Consider the following 17920-nt stretch of genomic DNA (forward strand, 5'->3'; position numbering starts at 1 on the left):
CAGCCAAACCCAGGCTGAGGGCCCGCACATGGTGTCAATCCTTAACTTCCCAGGGGTTAGCCAGCTCTCAGTTTATCCCACTGCGGGTGAGCCAAGCCCTCTTCTCCTTTCTCTTCCACCATTGCCTGATCCTTTGCTTGACTCACACGGTGTGTTCCCGCCTTCCCAGAACGTGGAAAGGCCAGCAGAGGACCGAAACCATCCAGTCTTGCTGTCTCTACCTCCCCACCTCACTCAGCTCACACTTGCATTTCTTCCTTTCCACAGTAATTGTGCATGATTTTCCCCACAAGTATTACTTTGCAATGGTTCTCATTTTGCTTAGTCAATACCTAGATTATATGAAAATAATGATCACAGATAGGAAAAGGTTTCATATGTGTTATCTCAATTGTCTACCAGCTATTAATTGAATGCCCAATTGAGGTAGGTTAGAACATTACCTATTTTATGAATGTGCATTTTCCAGAGTGAGATTGAATGATTTCTTCAGGTTCATATAAAGAGAAAGTAACAAAGCCAAGTCACAAACCCATGTCTGATTCCAGATCCAGTGCCCTTTTTATTATACAATGCACTATGTTTCAATGAAAGTGAAATTTACATTAACATAAAATTAACCATTTTAAAGTGTAAAATTCAGTGACCTTTAGTATATGCACAATGTTGTACAATCACCACTTTAGTCAAGTTCCAAAACATTTTCATCACTCCAAACCACTAGTGGCAAATGCTCATCTGTTTTCTGTCTCTCTGGATTACCTATGCTGGATATTTTGTACAAATAGTGTCATACAAAATGTGACCTTTTGTGTAGGGCTATTTCACTTATCATAATTTTTTGACCTTCACTCACATTGTAGAATGTATCAATACTTCAGTCCTTTATAGGATTGAATAATATTCCACTGTATGTGTAAACCACAATTTGTTTATCCATTCTTCCATAGATGAACACTTGGGTTGTTTCCACCTTTTGGCTATTGTGAATAATGCTGCTAAGAACATGCATATCCATGTGTTTGTTTTCAATTTGTTTGGGTCTATACCTAGAGGTGGAATCACTGGATTATACAATAATTCTATGTTTAACTTTTTAAGGAACCACCAAACTGTTTTCCCCAGTGGCTGAACCATTTTACATTTCCATCAGCAATGAATAAGGGCTCCAATTTCTCCACATCTTCTCCAACACTTGTTATTTTTCTTTCTTTAATTTTTTTTTGTTACAGCCATCCTAGTGGATGTGAAATGGTGTCATATTTTTTTGATGTGCATTTCCCTAATGACTAATGATTTTTTTTTTTTTTTTGCGGTACGCAGGCCTCTCACTGTTGTGGCCTCTCCCGTTGCGGAGCACAGGCTCCAGACGCGCAGGCTCAGCGGCCATGGCTCACAGGCCCAGCCACTCCGCGGCGTGTGGGATCTTCCCAGACCGGGGCACGAACCCGTGTCCCCTGCATCGGCAGGCAGACTCTCAACCACTGCACCACCAGGGAAGCCCATGACTAATGATTTGGAACATCTTTTCATGGGCTTGTTGGCCATTTGTATATCTTCTTTGAAGAACTGTCTGTTCAAGTCCTTTGCCCCTTTTTTAGTTGATTTGTCATTTTCTTGTTGAGTTGTAGGAGTTCTTGATATTCTAAATACTAGATCCTTATCAAATTTATGATTTGAAAATATTTTCCTTCATTCTCCAAGTTGTCTTCTCACTTTCTTGATAAGTCTTGTGATATGCAAAGTTTTTTAATTTTGAAAGAGTCCAATTATTCATTTTATCTTTTGTTGCTCATGTTTTTGGGGTCATTTTACCTCTTTTTTACCTAAAGTACTTAGTCTAGCACTATACACCTAGTAGGAAGTCAACAAATGTTTGTCAGATGGTTTCCTATATCAATTTGGCTGAAGAGAACGGTCTGTAAAATCTCATCCAACTCAAAACATTCTAGGACTCTAAGGCCATTTGAAATCATATTTCAGATTATATCATAATTTCCTTAAACCAACAGATTGTTTCTCACTAGACTCTTGGAAAAATCAAGAAGACATAAATCAGTTTGGGTATACATGTTTTTTGCATGTCTATATGGTATGTATGTGTTCACATGGTATGCATGTTTTACATGTTTTACATGCCAAGCACATTTACATATATACGTGGTTCTTACATGTTTGCATGATATACATATTTACATGTTTACACAGTATATATGATGTTACATATTTACACTGTATACATGTTTACATAGTATATGGTACATGTGTTTTTACAAGGTGTGAATAGTTTTACATAGTATAATGTTTTCCTTTCTAAGAAAGAGATGGCAAGTTGCTAGTCTTCTGCTCAGGAATCATCAATGTCTTTTTTGCTGTTCTTGGCTACTGGACAGCTCTGACCTCCTTTTGAAAATATAGACCTTTGGGTACACTTTTCTCAGGCATAAATCATGAGGGAGAGGGAGTAACCTGAACGTTTAATAGTGTTGTAATTGCTCTTGGACTGCTATACTACCTCTAGCTTATTATTCCCAAAGAAATGATACCATTTCAGTCTTTCTGGGGTGATCTATGACTACACTTTGCAGACAAGCAATTTATGTGGCTAATAAATCCAAGAGGAATTTCCCAGGTATGTGACAGAGAGGACTGGCAGCGGCTGCCTGCGTTGTCACTCGTTTCTCCACATCCTCCGGACAGCGGATGGCGGAAGGCACCCCCAGCTAATACAGCCAAGAGCAAGCCCCACCCTCCGCCGCCCCACTGCTTCCCACACTCTCCAGCTCCTCCTCAGAGTTTTACAAATGCCTCTCACACAGTTTTTACACAGACAATTGTTAAGCACGGCTTTGATCCAGTGGCTTCTAATCTACTGCCCAGTTTGGAATGTTCGTATTCACATCTGCTAGTTCTTTAAAAATGATTTCTTAATTATGTGTGCAAACCAATTCAAATAATACACTGATCCATCTTGTGGGTGTGGGGCCGAAGAGGAGAAATACGCATTGCATAACCACCATACCCTCTGAAATAAGGAGGAAAGGACGGCTCAGTGGGCTCTGGGGAAAATAGGAGAAGTAGTTGTGAAATCATTGTATTTGAGTTATGCAAAGCCAGATATAAGGAAATAGTTCACAAAATCATAATTATTAATTCCTTAGGAAATAGAAGCCCTCAGAAAAATATTGGTTGTATTTCTTAGACCTGGACCAATTACACTGTAAGAACAGTAGAGGGATTTCTCATCTTAAAAAAAGGGAAACATACAAAACAAACATACAAGCAAAAAAAAACCCATTAATGCCTGTTTCCTCCCCTGTAAAATGGGTTAATGATAGTATCTATTGCATAGGGTTATTGAGGGAATTTAATAAGTGAATGTGTGTAACAATGATTAGCATGTTTATAACAATGATTAGCACATAGTAAGTACTTTGTAAATTTTGGCTACTTTTTAAAAATCCCTTATCTTAGTGATATAATAAAGAGTAGAAAAAATGGAGACAAGAAGGTGTCTCTTTTGAACAGCAACTCTTCTTTCTTGCTCCTTTCTGTCCTTTCTTCTACACACATAACTTCTTTTTGGTTCCCTCTCTAGAAAGCTTTCACTTCTGTGTACGTGTGTGCATGTGTATGTGTGCACCAGCTCATGTGAACACACATGCCATGGTAATGGGAGTAAGTAACGTAATTCTGACGCTGCATCTGATCAGAGTGGCCAGACACCAGAGATACTAGAATTTATAGGGAATCAATCAGCAACAACTAGGAAAACTACTTCCTTAAAAATCAATCATATGTGCTGTATTTCATACTACTCCACCATTGTCTGTAGCCTAGTACTTACCACAAGGTTCTGACTTGTTCGTTGTGTCTCTCTCCATACCTATACTTCCCCCAAACCCACTAGACTGAGACAGAGACCCTATCTTATACTTTCTGATTTCTCAAACCCACACAACCACACAAAGGTTGGCTAGATGAACAAACGGAATAAACAAGAAAGAACTGCTGCTGAAATAGCTTTCTGTTACTAAAGTGATAAAACAACTGCTAATCATAATCATTGGAGGAATCCCTTTATGCCTGGGAAGTACTTTTCCCTTGTTTTCTAAAGAATCAGACTCCCAAGTTACCAAATTAGAAATGATTTAGCATTGGAGTATTGGAAAAATTACATATTTTGGTGGAATAAAAGGGCCAGAATTGGCCTTAAAACTCATCTAATCCAGCTAGCTCATTTTGTAAAAGAAGAAAATAAGGCCCAGAGAGATTAAGTACTTTGCTTAAGGTCACACAGCTATTTATCCTCAGAGCTGGAAACAGAACCTGTAATATCACTACATATTTTACTAAACATCTTTCATCCCATCACAGGCTTTAATAAGCTTCCTTTATTTTTATTTATTTATTTATTTATTTTTTGCGGTACACGAGCCTCTCACTGTTGTGGCCTCTCCCGTTGCGGAGCACAGGCTCCAGACGCGCAGGCTCAGCGGCCATGGCTCACGGGCCCAGCCGCTCCGCCGCATGTGGGATCTTCCTGGAGCCAGGGCACGAACCCGTGTCCCCTGCATCCGCAGGCGGACTCTCAACCACTGCACCACCAGGGAAGCCCCCTTTATTTTTATAACTGTCCTTCCCAAGGTACATTTCTAATGTTTTTCCTCATCTACAAAAATCCTCAAATAACCAACTTGGCAAATTACTAGCATTTACATTGTCCATTCAACTAAGAAAAATTGAATGGTAACTTACAAGTGGGAGAGTATGCTGGTTGCTCAATTATCCTTTTCTTAAGCAGAAATCATGAAACCTGCTTCAATTTTGATGAAGGAATGGGAGCTATAAAAATCCAGGCATCCTTGTGAATTTAATAAAGTCAAAAAGAACAATGACAACAACAGTAACAAAAATCTAAGACTTCAAAAAGTGTCTGCCTCACTTTCAATCAGAGGAAAAATGCCCTTTAGAGGTAAGGGTGCCAGATTGAACAAATAAAAATACAGGACAGGGACTTCCCTGGTCGTCCAGTGGTAAAGAATCCACCTTATAATGCAGGGGACACACGTTTGATCTCCAGTCAGGGAACTAGGATCCCACATGCCGTGGGACAACTAAGCCCACGTGCTACAACTACTGAGCTCGCGCCCTCAACTAGAGAGCCTGCATGTCGCAAACTACAGAGCCCAAGCACTCTGGAACCCGCGTGCCACGCCTACAGAGCCCACACGCCACAACTAGAGAAGAGAAAACCCACACACCACAACTAGAGAGAAGCCCTTGTGCCGCAATGAAAGATGTATTTTATCTGGCAGCAATATCTGAGGGAAATGGGCATTTCAACAATTGGGCTATGGCCCGCTCTTCATTCCCCGTGCCTGGAGACATGTGACCCTACTATGAGCGTTCCACGGAACAAACACATGGACTCAGGAATGAAAACCCTAGAATGATTAGGGAAGAATCGGATTCCTGCTTGTCAGCCAGATCAGCTCTCCTGTCCCAGGCAGCCAATGAGGTGTTGGCCAAATTCTTCCATCCGTCCTCTTTTCTATTGTGAAAGTTTGCTGCCTAAATTATGGGCATTCTTTACAGTATGGATGAGTTCCTGAATGGAGTAAAAATGAAATCACATTTCTAATTGCAAAAGGACATCTTTATTTACAGCAGCACTTAAACTCTCTCTCTCTCACACTCATGCACACACAAACACAGAAACAAATTCCACCCTCCCTTACCACAAAAGATCACTCTATAATTAAAACTGTATTGTATTTCCATCACAGTTTTTCTGAAACTGAGATATATATATCTCAGTTTCATATATATATATATATATATATATACACATAAAATTAAGATGTATATGTATATATCTTAATCACAGCCTGGCACAAAAGACTACAAGTATTTTTAACTGTTTTCAATGAAAAAAATCTGCATTGCCTCTTCGCAGCTCACTTCCACTGAACATTCCAACACCACCTGCTTCTGTTTAAAGCAAAGAGTTGCCCAATTTTTCCCCCAAGACTGGGTTCAATTTAATTATGGCTTTTGTTTTAACTGACACAACTTGGTGATTAAGGCAACAATAGAAACCAAAAGAAGCTGGCATCAAGTTTTGTTCCAAATAATTTGAGAATTATCCTTATATATTCTTTGTCCCTGTAATACTGCCAACTGTGGCATTAAAGACTCTCCAGGGGAAATATCCCTGTTAGGACCACTCATAGTTAATAGCATGCCTTTCCTTTGGAAGCTTGAAAGGACCCTCAAAGGTCTCTAGATACTTTAAATCAGAGCCTGGCTCTTCCTGATTACTTATGAATTACATCAGAACCATCTAAAATTCCATGGCAAAGACACAGTAGAAATGCCCTTATGTGTGCAACTGGTTAATGCCCGTGGATTATTCATGAAGCACCACCATTCCAAATTGGTCTCAAGGAAACAACAGGACAAAGGACTCAGCAACCATCTTGACTAACTGGAAATCTGATCAGATGAGGTTAGTGTAGTCATCAGAACTAAGGCCCTCATGAGATCTGATTTCTGATGAGTTTCAGCTGAATCTGAGTGGAAAATACAAAGCAGCTGCTATTGCTGAGACAGGAGCTAAGCTCCTTCCAGATCTACAAGTCTTGGGTAGTAAAGGACACTCAGTGACATTCCCTCAAAAATTCATGGATATGGGCTCTGCTGCATGGCCCTTAATGGGTAGCCAGCTCATTTTAAGGAGGGCCAAAGACTGGAAACTAGGCGACATATAAACATCTGAGGATGGATCCCAACCCAACCTTGAGGGGCTTTCTCAATGGAAATGACAAAGCTAAGTGTCAAAGATAATACATGGTCTCTGGGTCGCTGTCTCATTTCAAATCCAAGCTGGGTTTTAGTGTTCTCTTTTTGTAGAAGGAGACGAAGATACACAGAAAGGGTGACAGCTTTGTCAGAAGAAGATGTGAGTGTGGCACATAGTCCTGAGGCCATAAAGCAGAACGCAGGGATTTGGGTCAAAGCTCAAAAAATGACTCTCAAACCAGGGACCAATGGGGATGGAGACGCTGAATGCTAACACAGACGTTAATGGTAGAAGCTGGGTGGAGAATTATCTTGAAAGGCAGGAGAGAGAATAAGACAGAGCTAAAGAAGATAACAAGAGAGGGAGAAAGAGGGAGATCCCCAAAGCAAAGTGGGGAGTGGTGCAAAATCACACTGAGGTATTTCTAGTAGGTGTTATTGGCATGTGGATAGAGCGCCGTGGACATAAAGGTGAGCCCAGCAGGCCCCCTGCCATGAAGGACTGGTCTCAGCCACTGGGAGTGCTGTTGGCTCAAAGGCTTTACCATCAGCCTCTCCCAGGACTGGCTCAGCTGCAGAAGCTGGCTCATCCAAGTCACACCCCTCCCAGGGGCGGCCCATACCTAACCACTGATCCATCTCAGCCCAACTTGGGGCAACTCTGAAGGGCCATTCTAGCTCCAGAGCTCCCATGGAATCAGTTGAGACTGCCGTGTGCCTGCATTTGCCCACCCCCGATCCCCTTCCCCTTCCCAAGGACGCTCCTTAATAAACACCCTGCACACCAAACTCCATCACAAATCTGCCTCCCCACCTTGATGCCATCTATATCTGGGATTTCCTTGACAACTTTCTAGGGAAACCTTGCTAAATCTCCAGCTGAACCATGGGATTATGCTTGGACAATTAATTTCTCATGCCTGAAAAATAATCCACAGGAAACTGGGATCATCAATTTGTTAAGGCATTTGACTCAACAACATGTGTTTCTTGGATGCAAGAATTATTAGCATTAGAACAGACTTATCAAATAAAAACCAGCAGCATAGAGAGCTAGCATAGATAAATTTGGTAAAGGGGGAGCTCTGCTGGAGCTTTGTTTTTGTTTTCAGTTGTGTGAATCATTTTTGGCTGTGAAGACCTGAGTTAATGGTGATCTTTCATAGATCCCTTTAATTAAAAGCCAGGATGAGGAATGCTGTTCAAATATTGCTTGCCATAAATCACTCTTTATCTCCACTCAGAGATGGCAGAGAAGGAGAGACCTATGTTCTAAGATAAGGGCAGAGCCTTTCCCTCTTTACTCCCCTTGTACTCTCTTAAAAGTACAAACCTGAACACTAACTTCAAGGTCACCCTGAGTTCTGGGAAGCTCAGCCCCTCATTTGTTTGGATCTCTCCTAGTACATTCTGGGTGGGGCTTCCTTGACCACTAACCAATGTGCATAGCCATGGAAGAGGTAAAGCTCCATCTCTGAGCTTGAACCTGCTCTCACCTATTAGCTATTGGCCGGAACATAGGCCCAGGAGCTTGATTTTGAAGGAACAGAGACTCCTGATTTTGAAGTCAGCAGACAAGCTGAGCATCCCTGAAACTAGAACAAATCTAGAATCCGAGGTGCTCCCTATCTTCAGACATTGAGGCCAATGTCATTGGAAAAGGGAGAGGCTAGGAGAGTCCAAGACTGGACACTTGTTCTTGGAATATTCAGACATCTCTGGGCTCAGCCTAGTCACCACCTGTCACTTCTGCAAAGCAGCCCTCAGGACATGCTGTACTTTCAGCATTTTGTTTATGGAATCATGTTTCTTAGACGACTTTGCAACAAAGGTGGTCTTCTCGGGCAGCACTCCCCGAAGGACCAGTGACAACCGGAGATGATACAACCCAGCAGCTGTGCACAAGTCACAGCCCTCGCTGACAGGAGAGAGGGTGGATGGAGACCAGGAAACAAGGCCATGGAAACCAGAGGCATAGCAGGAAATGTTAGATCAAATTTCTTTTCCGCTGCAACTGGAATGACGGTGTCCTCTGAACGTCCCAGGGCCGGGCACAGTTAAGCAAGGGCTGTGGAGCCAGAGTGACAAAGGAGACTGCCTACCAGGAAGGAATGAGATGGGCTACGACACAGACACTGGGATGTCAGACACCGATTCTGGAGGCTCTCTGGAAGGAGGTCCTTCTGATTATTAAAAGCTTTTTCTCTCTGCTTCTCAACTTTCAGAAATGTAAGGATTACCAAAAGTGCTTTAAAAAGCTGATCATAGATCCTGTCCTAGAGTTTCTGATTTGATGAATATGGAATGAGAGCCAGGAACCTAGTTTATTGATTTAATTATTTTTAAAGCGAGTCATAGGTGATTCAGATGCATGGACCACAATTTGAAAACCAGAGCTCAGATCTACAGGGAGAAGTTTCCTTCTGTGGTTTTGCCATATGCTTCCCTGTCAGCAAGCTAGTCTGGATTATTTTGCATAAAGGTCAATCATAAATTCCTAAAACATCGATAGGATTTGAACAAACATAATCATTCTAAGGGGAATAGGGTGGGAAGTAACAAATCTTAAACCCTGAGTACATGTTAGAAACTGTGTTGGCAGCTTAACCTACTATTAGTTTATTTCCTTCTTACAAGACCCCTGAGTAAAAAAGCATCTCAGTTTTATAAATGGAGAAAATGAGGCTTGGAGAAGTTAAGCAGTAATTTGCCAAGTATCACCAAGCTAAGGTAACAGAGTAAGGATTTAAACCCACATATAACTAGCTCTGAAAGCAAATATGCCTGAATAGAAGAATCATCCAGGATATTTGTTTAAAATCCGATTCTCAGTCCACTCTCCTGGAGATTCTGATTCAGCATCTTTGTGGTAGAGCTCTGGAATCTGTATCTTTGGCAATTAACCCTAGGTTACTCTTACCTTTTGAGGTAGGAAAAGACTACTACCCATAGCACCCCCTAATAAAGTGCACACATTTGTGGATTCTTCCAGTGGGATTAGGAGGCTCAAAAGATCCAAATTTTTGCCCTTTGCCTTCAGGGCAAAAGTGTTGCTTTTGAAAACACCTGACAATTTTCTTCAAAACTTGTCTTGAAAAATAAATGTGTGTTGCTATTCAGATGTTTTCCTTCCCTACATTGTTTCTTTTCTTAGAGAAAAACACTGGATTGGGATGAAGGAATTTCCAAAGCTATGTAATAACATATGAGGGTGGGCAACATTTTTCACATGACTCCCAGTAATAAAAATACAACAGATGGTTGAAAAAATAACCACAGAATTAGAGCAACCACTGTGTTCCATACAGAGGTTAATTAACTTGGTTGGAGGATCAAATTTCCACACTCCAATATCCCAATAGTCTCTGGTGTCCACAAACTTTAAGGTGCACCAGAATCACGTGGTGTAGGGGACGCTGCTAGGTAGGTGCTCAGGCACCACCCCCTAGAGATTCTAATATAGTTGGTTCATGGTGGGGCTCAAGAATCTACATTTTGGGGCTTCCCTGGTGGCACAGTGGTTGAGAGTCCGCCTGCCGATGCAGGGGTACGCGGGTTCGTGTCCCGGTCCGGGAAGATCCCACATGCCGCGGAGTGGCTGGGCCCGTGGGCCATGGCCGCTGAGCCTGCACGTTCAGAGCCTGTGCTCCGCAGCAGGAGAGGCCACAACAGTGAGAGGCCTGCGTACCGCAAAAAAAAAAAAAAAGAATCTACATTTTGAAAGAGTACCTGGAGTTATTTTAATACAAATACCTACAAACCACAATTCAAAAAACTGTCTTAATATATCAAGACCATCTTGAGTTGTTTTTGGAAGTAGGTAGAGAATGGATGGAAGGATGAGTGGATAAGCAATACATGAATAGGCAACAGAATATCAACCAACACATGTTACCGAGTCCAAGCTCATACTGCTTGCTGAACGACAGGCCAATAAGTCAAGAGATGAGTTGTTGGGGCAAGGAATAGCGACTTTATTTAGAAAGCCGGCAGACCCAAAAAATGGTATTCTAGTGTCCCAAAGAACAATCTTACTCAAGTTAGAATTCAGGCTTCTTTTATACTAACAGGGGAGAGGGTGTGGTTGGTTGTTGCAGAGTTCTTGGTGTCAGAATCCTTTGTTCTTGCAGCTGTCCATGTAGGTCAGGTCAGGATGTTCCTGTAAACCTCCAACAATTTATTCTCTGTTCTGCAACTTTTTATCTCTATATGAATGGAAAAGTGTTATACCTTTAAAGGTCAGAGCCTTGAGAATGGGCTATCCTGTATATTTCAGGCTATAAGCAACATTCTTAACTTGTAGCAAAAGCAATAGAATACAAAGGTTAAAGTAAAAGAAACAGACCCAATATGGAGTCAGATTTGTTCTTCCCTATTACACCCAAACAGACCATAAGATTTAGTGGAAACTTTGCCTTATTTTCATTACTTATGAGTAATCCTACTGATTATTATAAATAATTTAACAGTGTTGAATATGCAAGAGCTATTACTTCATGCATCCAAATTTAAGTGTTCTACACCATTAGACCACAGTGTCTCTCACGCTTCTTACTAAAACAAGAGTACTCCAAGGAACAGTCGTGAGGTAGTTAACTGAAGCAAATCCTGTTTTACTATCACTGTCCATGACAAAATTGGGCTGTTCTCTGAGAGGAATGATGGTATCCTTGGAATATAATAAAATAGAGGTGGATAATACAATAAACTTTTAACAATTTGAAACTTCTGGCATTTGGACAAAACAAGAATATTAAACGATTTAATAGGAACCCTGTTTTGTGTTGTTACATACTGAAAATGAAAGTACAGTCATTTTCTCAATAAAATGTGTGATAGACTAGGCATCACAAATCAAATGGGGAGTGGCGTATCTAATAAATTTTGTAACAATTGCTTAGCAATTTAGTGGGAGGAGACCAATTTGGCTTATTTTCTCAAACCATACATCAAAATAAATTCTAGATAGATAAGTGTTTAAAACTAGAGAAAAAGCAAATGTAAAAGTCAGAAAGCAAAGTACAAATATATAACAGATAATGGTGTTAAAAATATTATTTTAACTCTATAAAAATTTCAAACACAAAAAGTATACAAAAAACAATAAAATATAGTCCCATACTCTCATTTCCTGCTGGTAGGAGTGTAACTGGTATGGCATTTCTGGAAGCCAATCTGATAATATGTGTCAAATGCATTATAAATATGATTATCATTCAATCCAGCCATTCATCCTCTAGGGGTTCATCCGAAAGTAAATAGACAGGTCTGCAAAACTGTATAAATAATGATGTAAGAATGTTCATCACAACATGGTTTTTAACAGCTAAAAATATTAGAAACATCGAAATGTCCATCAATAGGCCAGCTCTACAATGCAACCGTAGGGAGCCTTTAAAGAATCGTGCCTTTATTTTTTGCATGAGAAGTTATCAGTGTAAGTAAAACAATTCAGGGAAAACATATCATGTTTGCACAATAGTGTTAATGTACATAATGCCCTTAAATTTTACATTCAAAATGGCTAAAATGGCAAATTTTATCTTATGTATATTTTACCACAATAAAATTTTTAATTAAATCTAATTTTCATAAATGTTATAAAAATAGTTATTTGAAACAATAGTAATATATTATTATTAAGAACAATATTTATTCTCTGAGTGGTGGAATTATGATTGATTTTTATTTCTCTATCCTTTGATAAAAATCCTAATCTTTATGTTACAGGTATAATTTTTATTATTTTATTTATTATTGGCAAAGATAATAAAGCTACTTCCATTCTGAAAATACATTTGTCTAGTATGTACTGAAAACAAGCAGAAAAAAATTATAAATAATTCATGAAATAAAAAAGATAAATTATAAGCAAATATATGGGAAAATGATCAACAATAATCAATTTATGCATACAAGGTAAAAATAAATGCCATTTCTAACTGCCAGTTTACACTTTATTTTAAGACAATACCTAATGCTGGTAACCTATGCCTTTAATTACTAGTGCCTCTCTATTACCACAAATTTGAAAAATAATTGTCAATTAATATCTATCTACTCCTACTCATTTCCTTTACTGCATCAAGCCCTATGCTGTGCCCTGCTGTCAATGCCACATAAAAGCCTTCTCTCCATGCCACCTAAACCAGGCACTGTTCTGGTACCGTTATTCCTCATTCATCTAGAACAACTTTCCCCACGTGCTTCACACTCTACTCCCCATTCCAGCCCTGTTTTTCCTCATTTTGAGCTCATGATTCCTGTTCCTATTTTTGGCCTCTCCTCATTCCTCAAACTGAATTAACCATCTCCCTATTACTCCTTTTTGCCACCCATGAAGCAAGCCCTAATTAACACATTTCAAGAGAAAGGTGATTGTAGTTCTTAATTTTCTTTTAGTATGTTGTTCTCTACCAAGTCACAGAGTTTGTAACTCATGTATATCTCAAAACTAAATTTGATGTACAAGCTAGAAATTTAAGGATGTCTCAAGACCATCATTCCCTATAGCATAGGTCATTCCACACTAATGGAATAACTTTATGGTAATTCATATCTTCAAGTTACTGTTTTATTTTGATTTCTAAATTAACCCTATTCAGAGGAGTCCTTATGCACCTCGGCCATGGTTGTTATTTCATCTACACAGACACATGTAGATCACATATAACTGTCACCAGACGTGTCACATGGGGATGGAATTAAGGAAGGAAATTAATTAACTTCCATGTCTTGTGTGAGATCTGGCAGAGCACAACGAGGTCCCAAGAGACCCTTGAGCCATTCTATCAAAACGTAACCGGTTTTCCTTAGCCATACATTTACCAAACACACAGGGAAATGCAAGGACAATGAGTAACTGAAGCAAGAGTTTGCATTATTAATGTATCCAAGTTTTTAGTTTCGGAGATTCTGTGCATTTGACATGGAGAGTAGAATATGTATCTGGCTTATTCCCTTAGTGAGAACTCCTCAGTAAACACCTTTTTCTCAGTTCATTTTCTATCCTGGAAGAAAAAAATTTTAAGTGGAGAGAAACACTTTGGAAGTTTATTTGTACTCACAGAGAAGATGTCTGAAAAGGAAACTGCACCAGCTTCAGCTCTGCCTATGATGACCCTCATGATCTTTAAGATATTTTTTACAGAAAAAAAGTATTTTTGAAGATTGAAAACATTTCAGTATGTGGTCTCATGTTTTTGGCAGAGGTTGAGAGCTTTGGAGCCAGATAACAGAGCTATACATCAATACATAAGCAGCTCACCCTGCCAACAGGTTTACCTTAGTTCTCTGGTAAACCCAAGTTCTATGTGACAACTGTGAGTGTTTAGCTCAAAGGAAAACTCGTCAGACCCATTTCTTCCTCAAGGGTATCAGAATTACTTGTTTTTAGTAAACCAACTTCATTCTTTTATCCACAAACATCTACTGCGTCACTTGGGCCAATCCTTGGGACAAAATAAATGGGCCACACCTTTTGGCCACGAGGAGGCGATCTGAGTTATATATAAACATTCCCAGATGAGGCCATCTTAGACCATCTGACCTATGTTGACTAAAAACATATAGTGGAACCCAGCCTACCCGGAACTGTCAGGCAACTTGTAGACATGTGAGCAGCCATGACAGGTGACTGTTTTAAGCCTCTAGTTTTGGGATAGTTTGTTCTGAAGTATTATAGTGGCAATAGGTAACTGTTACATGCACTACTACCAATAACATTTCTCTCTGTATTAGCAGTATTCACCAGTGTAATTAAATAAGAAGTTGAAAAGAGGCGGGAAACTATCAACATATGCAGAAGTTATGATTATATATCTGAATAACCTCGGATTATCAACTTAGCAATGATTATAAACAATAAAAGGAATTTAATAAAGTAGTTGGATACAAAGTTATTATACAGAAAGTGATGGCTTTCAAATATATAAAGAATGCAGTTGGAAGATTAAGTGAAAAGAACTATAATTGCAACCAAAAAGGTTAAATATATAGGAATAAACTGAATATTTAAATGTGGGTTATGTTTAAGAAAACATTAAAACACCATTAAGGTACAAAATAAAAGTTGTGGAAAAACTTATGAGGCATACCACTTCCTTGGGAAGGAAGACACAGCATCACAAAGGTGACTCTCCTCCCAAGTTGATCTTAAATTCAGTGTAACATTGATGAACACACAAAAGATTTTGGTCTTTGTTTTGTTTTACTTTGCTTTGTTTTGAAGCTAGACAGGCTAACTCTAGACTTAATATAGAAAAAATAAATTAAAATGCCTGAAAAACTCTAAAAAGGAAAGGTAATAAGAGAGGACATACACTATCAGACAGTAAAGCTTTCACCAAAGTCTCAGTAATTAAAACAGGGGGTACTTATATGTGAACATACCAAAGGAACAGAACTTTTTTAAATCTAGAAATGGACTCAAATATGGTGGGGACTTTAGTACATGATAAAGATGACATCTCAATTCAGTGTGGAAAAGATCTCAGCAGTATATTTATGAGGAGAAAAATAAGTAAATTTACTCTAGACGTCACACAGTATTCAGAATAAATTCCAAATAGATTAAAATTTTAAATGTAAAAAATTGAAACTGTAATAGAATTACAAGAAAACACAGAACATCTTTATAACTTTGGATTGCAAGTGGCCTTTGTAAAAATTGCTCAAAATTTGGAAACCAGTAAGGAAAAGGTAATAAATTGACAACATAAAATTCAGAAACTTCAGTTTGGCAAACAACACTAAAAGTAAAGTAAAAAGACAAATAATAATTGAGAAAAATATGCACAAGTCATAGTGTATTAAAAAAGCTATTTTCTTTAATATTACATAAAGAGATCCAGAAATATAAAAAATAAGACAATATGGAAAAATGGGCAAATGTGTCAACACGGTATTTACACAAAATGAATAGAAATGGCTGTTAAATATAGGAAGTGACGTTTAATCTCACTTAGTGATACTCTGGGGGAAGCTAGGGTTGCCAGGCATCCTGTACATATAGGCATGTCCTCTAGTAAATAATTTTGTCCTTCATCCTGTACTGACTTTGTCAGAATGCCCTAAATGGCCAGAACACAGATTTTTGGTTTTAAATGAATTGCAACAATTTGACAGTTAGAGCTATTTTCTCACCATGGTAAATGGCAGCACTGGCTGAAAATCATACCTCCATAGGTAAAAATCTGGACAATCCTCCATGGTCTCCCCTGCAGGTTTGGCTGAGGGAAGACCAAAAACAGAGACTGAGAAATAGGAGTACACATTTTTCATATTGAAGAAAGAACGAGACTATTATTTGGCCAAAGTTCCAAGTCGTGAACAAGTAACCACTATTAATTAGAGATAAGTTTGAATCAGTACACACACTCTAAAAATCAGCCAGTCACCAACAGCCTCACTCATCGAGGTGTGTTTCTGAGTCAGTGGGTCAGCAGCCCCCTAAGTCCAGTAACCACACTAACTGTCACCACGGAAAGGCCATTAGTCCCCAAACATCTATTTCTGACAGCCCACCATTCCTTGAACACCAAGCTTTCCAAAACCTCACATAGGGTCAGCTCTGGCTTTCTTCAGAGACTGAAACTTTCAAGACCATACTTTGCAGGCAAATGTAAAGTGCACCCTTTTTGCACCAATATGGAGTTCGCTTTATTGTTAGTCCAGAAGTTTCCAATCTTTTCAGTAGTTCAACCTGCTTGCAGTTAATTATGGGTTTGGACTTGGGAAAGACACACTGAAACTGCTGTGAGATTACCAAATTCAATCTTTTTCATGATTGTGATGGTTGCTATTATATAGATACATTGTTTATTTATGTGTATTTGAAGTTCCAAATGCCAAAGCAAAAATATAAATTTCATGGTGAATTTTCTGAACAGTGGAAATGAGGGAAAGGTTTTTTGAAGCTTTTTGTGTGGCATATGATTATTCATTCAGTTTCAAAGTCATTCAATATGAAAGTCAGATGTAAGCTGGCATATCCTAACAGTAAGCATAAGAGATGCATGATTTCTCCAACTAGTACCAAAGAAAGTAATAAAATGACAGGTTTTTTGATTAAGAGAAATTCAGATGATGAAGATTAAATAATTGCAGCAGATGTTGCAAGGGCCTTCTACATAATATATTGTCAGTCTTTCAGGTCAAATGACCAAGTGTCCTGCTACCAGAAGTATTTTCTAATTCCAAAACGCAAGCACATTTTCAAGCGCCAAGACGAAATCTACTGCAATATTAAAAATGTACTAGCTCCATTTACTATTACAGAGATTATCAAAAATCTGAACACTTCACCTTTTTATGTCGCAGCCTTGGATGCTAGTAATCACAATGCAGAAAAAATTTCCCTTGTGCAATATTTTTCTTGTGAAAAAGTTTTGAGTATAAGGCCATTGAGAGTAAAGTTCCTTCTATATGATACTTTAGAAATGGCAGCAAATTTTTGCAGCGACTCACTTATTGAGTTAGGAGTGAATGAAAAAAGCAATGGTACTGCTTTTGGTGGAGATAACATGCAAATTTTGGTGCATGTTCATTCAAGTAAAGGTACAAACAAAACATTCAAAGTTGAAGCAAAGCGTAGGTGGTTCTATGGAAGGTGTTGGCTGTCTTGCTCATGTTTTACAAAATGCTGCTCAAACAGCATCCGGTGTCCTTTCTTGACATCAATTTCTTTTGCCGTCTATTGAATGTTCTCTTATTTCAGCATTTATACAGTTTGAACAGAATGATTAAAGGAGTTTTGTGATTTTGTTGGCCTTTAGTACTGTTCAAATTTGCTCTCATTCAAAAACCCATTGGCCTTCTTTAACAAATAACAGTGGATAGAATCTTTAGTTTATTTGAAGCACTGGAATCTTTAGTTTATTTGAAGTACTGGAATCATACCTTAATTCTGAAGGAGAGACCCTAAATTTCTTGTTGACTTTTATATAATCCATTTGAGTAAAGCCTACTTATTTGTTGTTCACAGTTTTCAGTATCTCTTTAGCAACAAGAATATGCAAATTGAAGAAAAAGCAAACCATTTTGTTGAAGTACTTCACTGCTTAAAGAAACTTGTTAAATGTGTTTAAGAAAAGAATTGATGGAAAATGTATCCCTT

The sequence above is a fragment of the Mesoplodon bidens genome (assembly GCF_964165515.1).
Source record: "Mesoplodon bidens genome assembly, chromosome: 6".
Lineage (NCBI taxonomy): Eukaryota > Metazoa > Chordata > Mammalia > Artiodactyla > Ziphiidae > Mesoplodon > Mesoplodon bidens.